This window comes from Mustela erminea, chromosome 20, assembly GCF_009829155.1.
Source record: "Mustela erminea isolate mMusErm1 chromosome 20, mMusErm1.Pri, whole genome shotgun sequence".
NCBI classification, from domain to species: Eukaryota; Metazoa; Chordata; class Mammalia; order Carnivora; family Mustelidae; genus Mustela; species Mustela erminea.
The window spans coordinates 29,364,372-29,374,110 of record NC_045633.1 but is presented as its reverse complement, the minus strand read 5'-3'; the positions used below and the strand labels follow the sequence as shown (position 1 = coordinate 29,374,110).

Here is a 9,739-nt window from a genome sequence, read left to right as displayed (position 1 = left end):
CCGGGACGACCCCCGAGTCCTGCTCCGAGTCCCCAGGCCGCCCCGGCCGCAGGCGACCCCGGCCTCGCCCCCCGACCCCCGCTCCGGTTCGGCGGCAACCCCGTCGGCCCCCTCCCCCGGGCCCCGGACCGGCGCGCCGCCGGCCTCGGCGGCCAGCAGGCATCGGCGCCGCCCGGACCTCCGAGCCCGGGCCCCGGTCCGGCCGCCCCGCTCCAGTCCGGCGCGCCCGCGACCCCCGCCCCAGGCCGCCAGCCGGGCCGGCCACACCTCCGACACTCACCGCCGCCGCCCTCGCTGCCACCGCCGCCGCCGTCCTCGTCCATGTTGAGGCCGCTCCCGCTGCCGGCGAGCCCGGGGCCGCGGGCGGTGGGCGCCGCGGGTGCGGAGCGCGCGGGCGGCCGGGCGGCTCCAGCAGCGCGCGCGCCGGGTCGCGGCCCGGGCCTCCTCCCGCCGGGCGGGGCGCTCGCCGCTCGGCGCGCCGTCACGTGACGCACAGGCCCCGCCCCCGGCCCCGGTGGGCGGGGCCTGGGATCGCGCGGCCCCGCCCGCGGGAACGCGCCCGGGCCCGCCCGGACCGCGCTGCGCGGGCCCGGCGGGACTGAGATGCTACCCTTGGGGACCCGCGGCGCGACGACCCCTGCTCGGCCCCCCGCCTTCGCGGGGCCTGGAGACGCTGGCGAGGTCCCGGGCGGCGGATGCCACTTCTACAGACCCCCGGCGCCGAGGGTCCTCCTCGCACGTGCTCAGGAGACGCACGCCTTCAAAAGTCGGCCCGTCCCCCGTCGGCCCCAAGGCGTTTCCGAGCAATTCCAGCCTTTCAGCTTTCTGGTGGATAATGGAGGCGCTCCTTTGCTGGCGATGAGCGCACTTTACAATTAACAAAGTGACAGGCTGGACCCGAACCCCAAACCTGCACACCTGGGGCCCACCCTCAGCGGGCTCCGCAGGGGCTGGCTGGGCCGGCTGGCCTCAGATGCTCTCGCAGTGTCTCTCCAGCCTCCTTTGGAGAGCTGCCAGCTGCCCTGGATTTATGATGCAGAAGGAGCTCAAAATTCAATTTCCCGTGGGCACAGCCAGGGTCCTAAGCGTAGGCCTCGTGGGCACAAGGCCTCGGCTCGACCTGCTCCAGATCTCTGAATCTCCTTCCTCGCCGGGCGTCTTCGCTTCCAGTAACTCCCCCGAAGCCCTGAAATGCGGCTCCCCAGACTTTGTTCCTCTAGCTTGAACTAAATTGCATTAAAGAAAAGGAAACACTGTAATGGAGGAGATAATTCATCTCTAATATAATTTTCCAGCAACTGTTTTATATTTACAGAGGCCTGTTTAGTGGAAGGATCCTTCCGCTGTCATTTATCCAAGAGGACAGTTTTCACCTTATCCTCCAAGGTTGTGGGATGACTTCAGGCTTCAGTCTCCTGATAACCTCAAGAATTAAACACACAGAATTCCCGTGCTTCTCAATTAACAAAGCACACTTCTGGGAGCAGAGAAGATATTTGGCAGCTTATGTAACAAATAGGCAACAGAAAAGGGGTCTGGGTGTCAGGCGATAGAGGTTTGAGTCCCTCCTCACAGATGTGGCTTCCTCATCTTGTTCCCGTCGGCTTGGTTATCTTGACGATAACTGCATGGCTATTGAGAAAAAATGACAGCACATGTTGAACTTGATAATTTGATATGTGGAGCTTTGAATTCAGAGATACTATGAATTATAAAAGGCCTTTAAATGTCAAATTCCTAATTCTTTAGGTTTCTCAACATGGGATCCAAGGGGCTTCTCTCAAAGTTTGAATCTGAAAATTGCTCTCTGATGCCCATCAGAATAAAGCATGACCCAGTTATCTGTAAGCAGAATGTTATATTATCCCCACACCTGAGCCTGGACCTCCACTTTGACAAAGCCTGCAAAAACGTTGGGGGAATACAGGCTTAGGGTGTCATTTTGTTCATGAAGGGAGAACTTAGAAGACTTCAAAACCTTCACTACTCTAAATAAATAAAATCTTTTTTAAAAAGCGGGGCAGGGGGTGCCTGGGTGGCTCAGTGGGTTAAAGCCTCTGCCTTTAGCTCAGGTCTTGATCTCAGGGTCCTGGGATCGAACCCTGCATCAGGCTATCTGGTCAGCAGGGAGCCTGCTTCCCTTCCTCTATTGCTGCCTGCCTCTCTGCCTACTTTTGATCTCTGTCAAATTAAACAAACAAACAAACAAACTTCACTACTCAAAGAAATTACTATCTAATGGGAAAATTTAATGGGTGGGCAGAGCTGTTCTCCAGCATGTTTTAATTCCACCAAGATAGCATTTATCGAATCTGCTCACATGCAGGTTGCGCCTACATAGAGGAACATTCAGTATCCTAGTTACCCATTACGATAGGCATTCACTTTAGGTCCAGCATGTGTGTGGTTTACTCAGAAGTTGAAAGCTTTATAAATGAATTTGTAACAAAGACCATTCATGCAGCAGACATCGCTCCAAGATAACAAGTGTTAAACCCAAAACCTCACTGCAATCACTCAGTTAGACAATAAATATTTAGGTACCCACTGTATTCCAGGCACTGTCCCAGGTGCTGGGAATATGATGATGAAAAAGATCAAGTCAGTCCCTATCCTCAGGGGACTTAAAGCCTAAAAGGATTACAGCCATTAAGCAAAAAAATTGCACAAGTAATTTTGTAATTGGATTTTGATGTCCTACCCTATTTCCAGACTTTCTCACAGAGTTTGCTGTTTCCTGTGGATGGGCTTTGGAGCCTTGAAACTCCCTCAGACTGAGACTGTAGTCTGTATTTATTCTGTCTCCACGATCCATCGTAGGGCCTGGCCATGTCAGAGAAAGGGAGACAGCAACGGCATTTGTTACTGCTGCTGAATGAACAGGACCGTCAAAAGCAGGAGACATCTTGAAAACATGTTGAAACCCATTTATCAGCCCTCTGACCATTGCAGAAATACTTTAAGAAATCAAGAATGTGCACATTCCGGAAAGGTCAGAGGACTTCTCCTTTGTGCATTCATCTCCACCCTCCAAGTGGAAGTCTGTGAAATTGGACAGAAATGTCCTCTCCTGAGGGCACCTCCGTGGCTCAGTGGGTTAAGCCTCTGCCTTCAGCTCAGGTCGTGATCTCAGGGTCCTGAGATCAAGCCCCGAATAGAGCTCTCTGCTCCATGGGGAGCCTGCTTCCTCCTCTCTCTCTGCCTGTCTCTGCCTACTTGTGATCTCTGTCTGTCAAATAAATAAAATCTTAAAAAAAAAAAAAAAAAAAAGGCAGAGACAGCAGTGACCCTCAGCAGATGGGAACTTCGCTCATCTGTGACATCTGCTCTGGGGTCTGGTCCAGTCCGGGGAAGGCACGGTGTACACAGAGGCCAGCTCACTGTCAGCTCGTGGTCACAAAAGGAAAATAATGTCTTCCGAATTCTAATTTCATCTCGGAAAGAAAATATCTCGTTGGAATAGAGATGATCTTGTGCAGATTAGCATCCTGCATTCTGCCCTGGCAAACAACAGGGGTCTGAGTGTCAAGTCACATCCTCATTAAATTTTCAAAAGCCCAGACATCACGGCCTCCACAGCCTCCGCCTCTCTTCCCAGGTGTTAAAGCGGTCGACCCTGGTCCTGTCCTCTCCCCTGGAATCCACACAGTGGACAGAGCTCTTTGGCCTCACCATACCGAGGGCAACTTCATTCCTTTCACACTGATTAGCAACTTGCACTTCTGCTTGCAAAGGCAGCCGGGTTTTGTGTTCGTGGCAAACTGGGAAAAAAATGATTTGGCCACTGCTTCAAGCTATTTGTCTTTGGGAAGAAAGGCATTCTACCCACTCAAGGTGACATAGATATGGAGAGTTATTACACACAAGGTGTCTTCAGTAGTAATAAAAAAAAAATTGGATTATTTTTATCTAGCTCATCATTTTTATACTACGTCCCTGACCTACAGAAAACAAAAACAAAAACAAAAACTTTTTTTTTGTTGTTATTGAAAAAGGCCCCCTTCAGAAGTTGGTCTGTAGAGTGCAGCTTAAACTCATCAGGGAAATCCATCCTGGGGTGCAGAGTGTACTAACGGACAAGCAATTAAAAGGAAAAGGGTAAAAATGACAAACATAAGGACAGAGAACAGCTGTCCTTGAACATGGTCCTCTGAATAGAAAGTGAGCGCTTATCCTGCAGCCAAGTGACATCACTGAGTGCTGTGTGACCCAGAGAGCATAACTGTGACCAAGCAAATGAGATTCTGCACCTTGACTTACAGGGCCGTGAAAACTGGTCATCTGTGGTCTTTGTGAAGAAGCCACATAGGGCGCCTGGGTGGCTCTGTGGGTTAAAGCCTCTGCCTTCGGCTCAGGTCATGATCCCAGGGTCCTGGGATCGAGCCCTGCATCGGGCTCTCTGCTCAGCAGGGAGCCTGCTTCCTTCCTTTCTCTTTCTCTCTCTCTCTTACCTTCTGTCTGTCTGTCTGTCTTTGTATCTTGCACCAGTTAGGGTTTCTGGCTTCTCCAGCATCAAGTCTGGGATCTCCGAGGCAAAAAGAAAACCCAAGGAACTCACCGGCATGTCGTTCCTTAGGTCCCAAGGTGCCGGATAGCCCCTCTGTCCACTTCTCCTTTCTCTGTCTTCTTTGTGTTTCGTTCATATACAGCGGTCATGGACTTGTACTTCGCAGGAGGAACAGGGAAAAGGACGTGCATTCCACTTTTCTGAAATCAGAAGTCTGTCTAAACTACATTATTTTTAACAATGAGAATCTGCCCCGTATGTTGTTAAAGGAGGAGAGAGAGATGGAACGTTGTACCGTTGGGTGACATGAAGGGAGGACGTACAACCATTTCATGGTTTTATTCCAATGAATTAGGGGCTCTCAAGAGTGTGTTTGCATATATGAAACCTTAATAACACTTAATAAATGCTAAAGCTGTATTGATCAAGGAACAGGTCTCTAAAAATTAAATTTATATAATTTTTTAAAAAGACTTTATTTATGTATTTGGCAGACAGAGATCACAAGTAGGCAGAGAGGCAGGCAGAGAGAGAGGAAGGTGAGCAGAGAGCCCGATGTGGGGCTCAATCCCAGGACCCCGGGATCATGACCCGAGCCGAAGGCAGAGGCTTTAATACATTGAGCCACCCAGGCGCCTTTTTTCCTGAGAGATGGAATCTTGCCAGCTGCCAGGGGGTATAGTGAAGGTTTCAGAGGCTGTTATAGTCACCCTGGCTGTTGGAGTCTGACGTGACCATCATCAAAAGTTGTTGACTGCTGGCTCCTGTCTCATCCCCAGGGCCTGCTTGGTGGGGGTGCCAAGAAACAGGTTGTTCAATGAATAAAGTGACATCAGAAGAGGGCCACAGAGTCCCCAGATTCCTCTATACAACTGCACATATGGGACTCTGGCCATAAGAACCGAGTCCTTTAGAAGACTGATGAGGTATGAAGCATGGGACAATTCACAAGCCGAGGGCATGGAGTGTGGCAAGGAACATTCCGAAGGCAGATGTGGAGGAAAGGGCAGAGGCTAGAAGGTGGCAGTCCTTTCTGAGATTCAGATTTGCCTCCCCTCTTGTCACATGGATTCTGCCTGGCTTGTGCAGGAGTGAGTGGGGGAAACTCAATCGATTTGCCATTTCAGATGCAGAAACTAGGGCACAGAGAGGTGAAGCAACTTGCTCAAGGTCACACAGACAAAAGATGGAGGTGCCTGGGCTGTCTGACTGTAGAGATGGCATTATCCAGTTACCAGAGGTGGTGTGCTGGGATGCATCATGGCTGGGACCTAATGACCTTATTGGGTTTATGTGGCTTCTTTTTTTTTTAATTTTCTTTTTTTTTAATATTTTATTTATTCATTTGACAGAGATCACAAGTAGGCAGAGAGGCAGGCAGAGAAAGAGGAGGAAGCAGGCTCCCCGCTGAGCAGGGAGCCCGATGTGGGGCTTGATCCCAGAACCCTGGGATCACGACCTGAGCCGAAGGCAGAGGCTTTAACCCACTGAGCCACCCAGGAGCCCTTTTTTTTTTAATTTTTAAAGATTTTATTTATTTATTTGACAAACAGAGATTACAAGTAGGCAGAGAGAGAGAGAGAGAGAGAGAGAGAGAAAGGAAGCAGGCTCCCTCTAGCCAAAGGATCCCTCTGCTCTCTCTAGCCAAAGGATCAAGAAAAGTGCAGCCTGGCAGGGCAGAAAACTTAGACAATAAGGCTGCACTCCAGCCAGCCCCACCCCCACCAATGTCAGCAAAAGGCTGAGCATGGAGCCTAAACCTCCACCCTCCTCCAGCTGAAAGGAGGTGTCCCGAGCCAATGCCCCCTCCCAGAATAGCATCAGAGAAGGCCAAGTAGGAAACCTGTACTTTCATCCCAGCTGGGCAGTAATGAGGCCCCTGCCTCTCCCCACTAGGACGAAGTTTGAGAAAGTCAAGGGAAGAGTCAGAACTTTGGCCACCAGCAGTGACAAAGCCACCCGGTCCTTGAGTATCAGCGGAGGCCATGTGGGGAGCGGTAATGAAGCATCTAGCCCCTCCCCCCCAGCCAAGGTGGTATCAGTGGAGGCCTGGGGGAGCCTGAAATTCCATCTCCCCACAGCAGGAATAAGGTGTTTCCTCCAACCCAGAATATCCACAGACACCAAGTGGAGAACCCGGATTTTCACCCCCACCTGGTAGTAAAGATGAGGCATTCCTTATTCCCTTTGCTGGAGGTATCAGAAGAAGCAGGCACAAATAGAATATTTATCTAAGACAGTAGAGGAATACCAAAAAGTCCAGGATATAATTGGAAATCACTCAACGCATCAAGAACCGGAACACCCCAGATGGCATGAAATAAGACATCTAATAGATGACCATACCAAGACGGCAGCGATGTTAGAGTTACCCGAGTAAGATTCTAAAGCAGCCAGTGAAAGATGTTCAATGAGCAATTATGAACACACTTGAAACAAATGCAAAAACAGAAGAGAATATACAAAGGACTAGAAGGTACAAAGAAGAACCAAACAGAAATTTTAAGATAGAAAAGAAATAACCAATAAAAGTTTTTTTTTTAAGATTTTATTTATTTATTTGACAGGCAGAGATCACAAGTAGTTGGAGAGGCAGGCAGAGAGAGAGAGGAGGAAGCAGGCTCCCTGCTGAGCAGAGAGCCCGATGTGGGGCTGGATCCCAGCACCCTGGGATCATGACCTGAGCTGAAGGCAGAGGCTTTAACCCACTGAGCCACCCAGACGCCCCATCCAATAAAAGTTTTTAAATCAGTGGGTGGACTCGCGGTAGAATGGAAGAATTTTATGTGAGGATTGAGTGGGATCTAATCTGCGGATGCAAGACTGGCTCAACAGTCCCAAATCATTCAGTGTAATCTACAGGCTAAGAAGAAAAATCACATGATCACATCAATGGATGCAGAAAAGGTATTTGACAAAATTAAACACCCATTCGTGATCAAAAATGTTCCAGACACTAAGCATATAAAGGGACTTCTTGGACTTGAGATAGATAGATAGATAGATAGATAGATAGATAGATAGATTTTTTTAAGTGTACTGGGGCACCTGGGTGGCTCAGTCAGTTGAGCACCTGCCTTTAGCTTAGGTCATGATCCCAGGGTGCTGGGATCCAGCCCCGCATCGGACTCCCTGCTCGGCGGGGAGTCTGCTTCTCCCTTCTGTGCTCTGCTCCTTGCATGCTCTCGCTCTCTCTCCTTCTCAAATAAATAAAAATCTTAAAAAAAAAAAAAACCTACAGAAACCTACAGCTGACAGCACACTGAGATTTGAAAGACTGGTGCTTTTCCCCGAAGATTGGGTGCCAAGCCAGGATCCCACTCTCACCACTGCCACTCAACATAGCACTGGAAATTCTAGCCCACACAATAAAGCAAGAAAAGAAATAAAAGACTTTGAGATGACAAAGGGAAAAAAAATTAAAGTGTTTCTGTGTAAAGATGACAGATTGTCCAAATAGAAAATTCCAAGAAATCTAAAAAAAAAAAAAAAAATCTCCTAGAACTTATGAGTGAATTCAGCAAGATCCCAGAATCTATGTAAAAACCAACTCTATTTCTATAAACTGGCAATGAACGCATTGAAGAGCCCTCACTACAGTGCCCACAATGACCCCTGCACCTGTCACTGCTCCCTGGAGGACCCCAAATGAACAGTGGTTACGAGGGGGCAGGGTGGTGTTGCCTGTGAAGAGGCACAAGGGAGCCGTGGAAGTTTTAACCTTAAAAATTCCTACAAGAAGCAGCTGGGAAGAGAAGCAAGAGGGGAGCGGACAGAGGTGGTCTGGCTTTGAATCTGTGTTTCTCCGTATCGGGTTCGTGTGTTTGGAATTTGGGATCACCGCGGCCATTTGGAGTTTCTGTTTGTGTACTGAGGTAAACCGCGCCCCCCCCCCGCCATCCCCCAAAAGTCATGTCCATGTAGAATCTCGGAATGTGAACAAATCTGAAAGTAGGGCCTTTGCAGATGTAATTTGTTCAGATGGGGTCATACTGGAGTGGGCAGGCCCTCAATCCAGGGACTGGTGTCCTTGTAAGAAAGTGAGGGCATGCACAAGGGGAAGATGACCCATGGGGGCCACGGAGGCAGAGACGGGGTAGGGGGCAGCAAGCAGCTGAGGAAATCCAAAGGCTGCTGGGAGCCACCAAAAGCTAAGACAGAGGAACCGTGTGGCCCTGCCAACCCTTTGATCTCAGACTTCTGGCCCCAGAAGCCACCCAGTTTGCAATAATTTGGGATTGCAACCCCAGGAAACTCATACCATCTGGATCTGCCTTTTCGGGGTCTTAAGAAGGTGGAGTCTTCCCCGGACACCCAGAGAAGGGCAGGGTCCCCTGATCTCGGGCAGTCGGCGTGCCTCCCTCCCAAGGAGAATGAATTCCAGAATCCATTTAGGAACTGAAGAACCTCGTCTTCTACCCAAGGAAAGAGGGACACACCCTCAGACGTGTGTGTGTGTGTGTGTGTGTAAGAGGGGCTAGAAAGCCAGCACATAAGAATCACATTCTTGTCCCGCTGCAGAATGCACTGCCCCGGGCGCCTTTCCTCTGGCGCCGGCTTGCTCAGCAGAAAGCTGCAGGACAGCTGGCTGAGAGCTGAGTCACAGCCTTCCCAACCCTCCGCCACTGCCTCCAAGTTCAAAGGAGAGAAGAATTACGAGGAACGAGCCGCCCCCACCCCATCGTCTCCGTCATGCTTTACTTCTCTGCATCCTTCTCTCTCCGGAGCCTCCACCGACAGCACCAGCCTCCTCCCGACCACCATCATCGTCCTCATCTTCATCCCTGAATAAGGACAAGAGGGTAAGGGGCACTACTAGTAGACACCTGCTGGGGGCGACCTCAGCACCAAGGGTCCTCCTAGCCGCCCTGCAGCCCTGCCAGGGGCCTGACCAAGTGGATACGGCCGGCTCTCCTTGGAGACAAGGGAGCTGAGTCTCAGAAGCACAGAGTAACGTGTCCGAGACCACACAAGGAGAGCGTGGAGGAGCCGGATGTGGTCCTGCTTCTGCTTCCCCTGTTCCCTCCAGACACCGTCGGGCCTCTGGGATGCAAAAGAAAAGAGAACATTCCAGTTACTCCTAGACTCGCACGCACAGGGAGTCCGCAGCCTGTTGCCCACACACGACCCGATGTCCCTACCTACCCACCCACCCCCTCCCCCTACGACTCCTTCTTCCCCTGTGTTCTGCCACGTCTTTGTTCAGCCCCTACCACGTGGCACAGGTGTCCC

The 9,739-nt window shown here is 50.7% G+C and overlaps 1 long non-coding RNA gene across 1 annotated transcript; it reads right to left on the bottom strand.

The window, feature by feature from the left end:
* Positions 1-1,149: 1,149 nt before the first annotated feature.
* Positions 1,150-9,523, bottom strand: LOC116581348. Its single transcript, XR_004282021.1, has 4 exons — positions 9,400-9,523; positions 9,209-9,291; positions 2,702-2,823; positions 1,150-1,632 (listed from the first exon to the last, which is right to left on the bottom strand). It is a non-coding gene; the product is annotated as an uncharacterized LOC116581348 (long non-coding RNA).
* Positions 9,524-9,739: the final 216 nt, after the last annotated feature.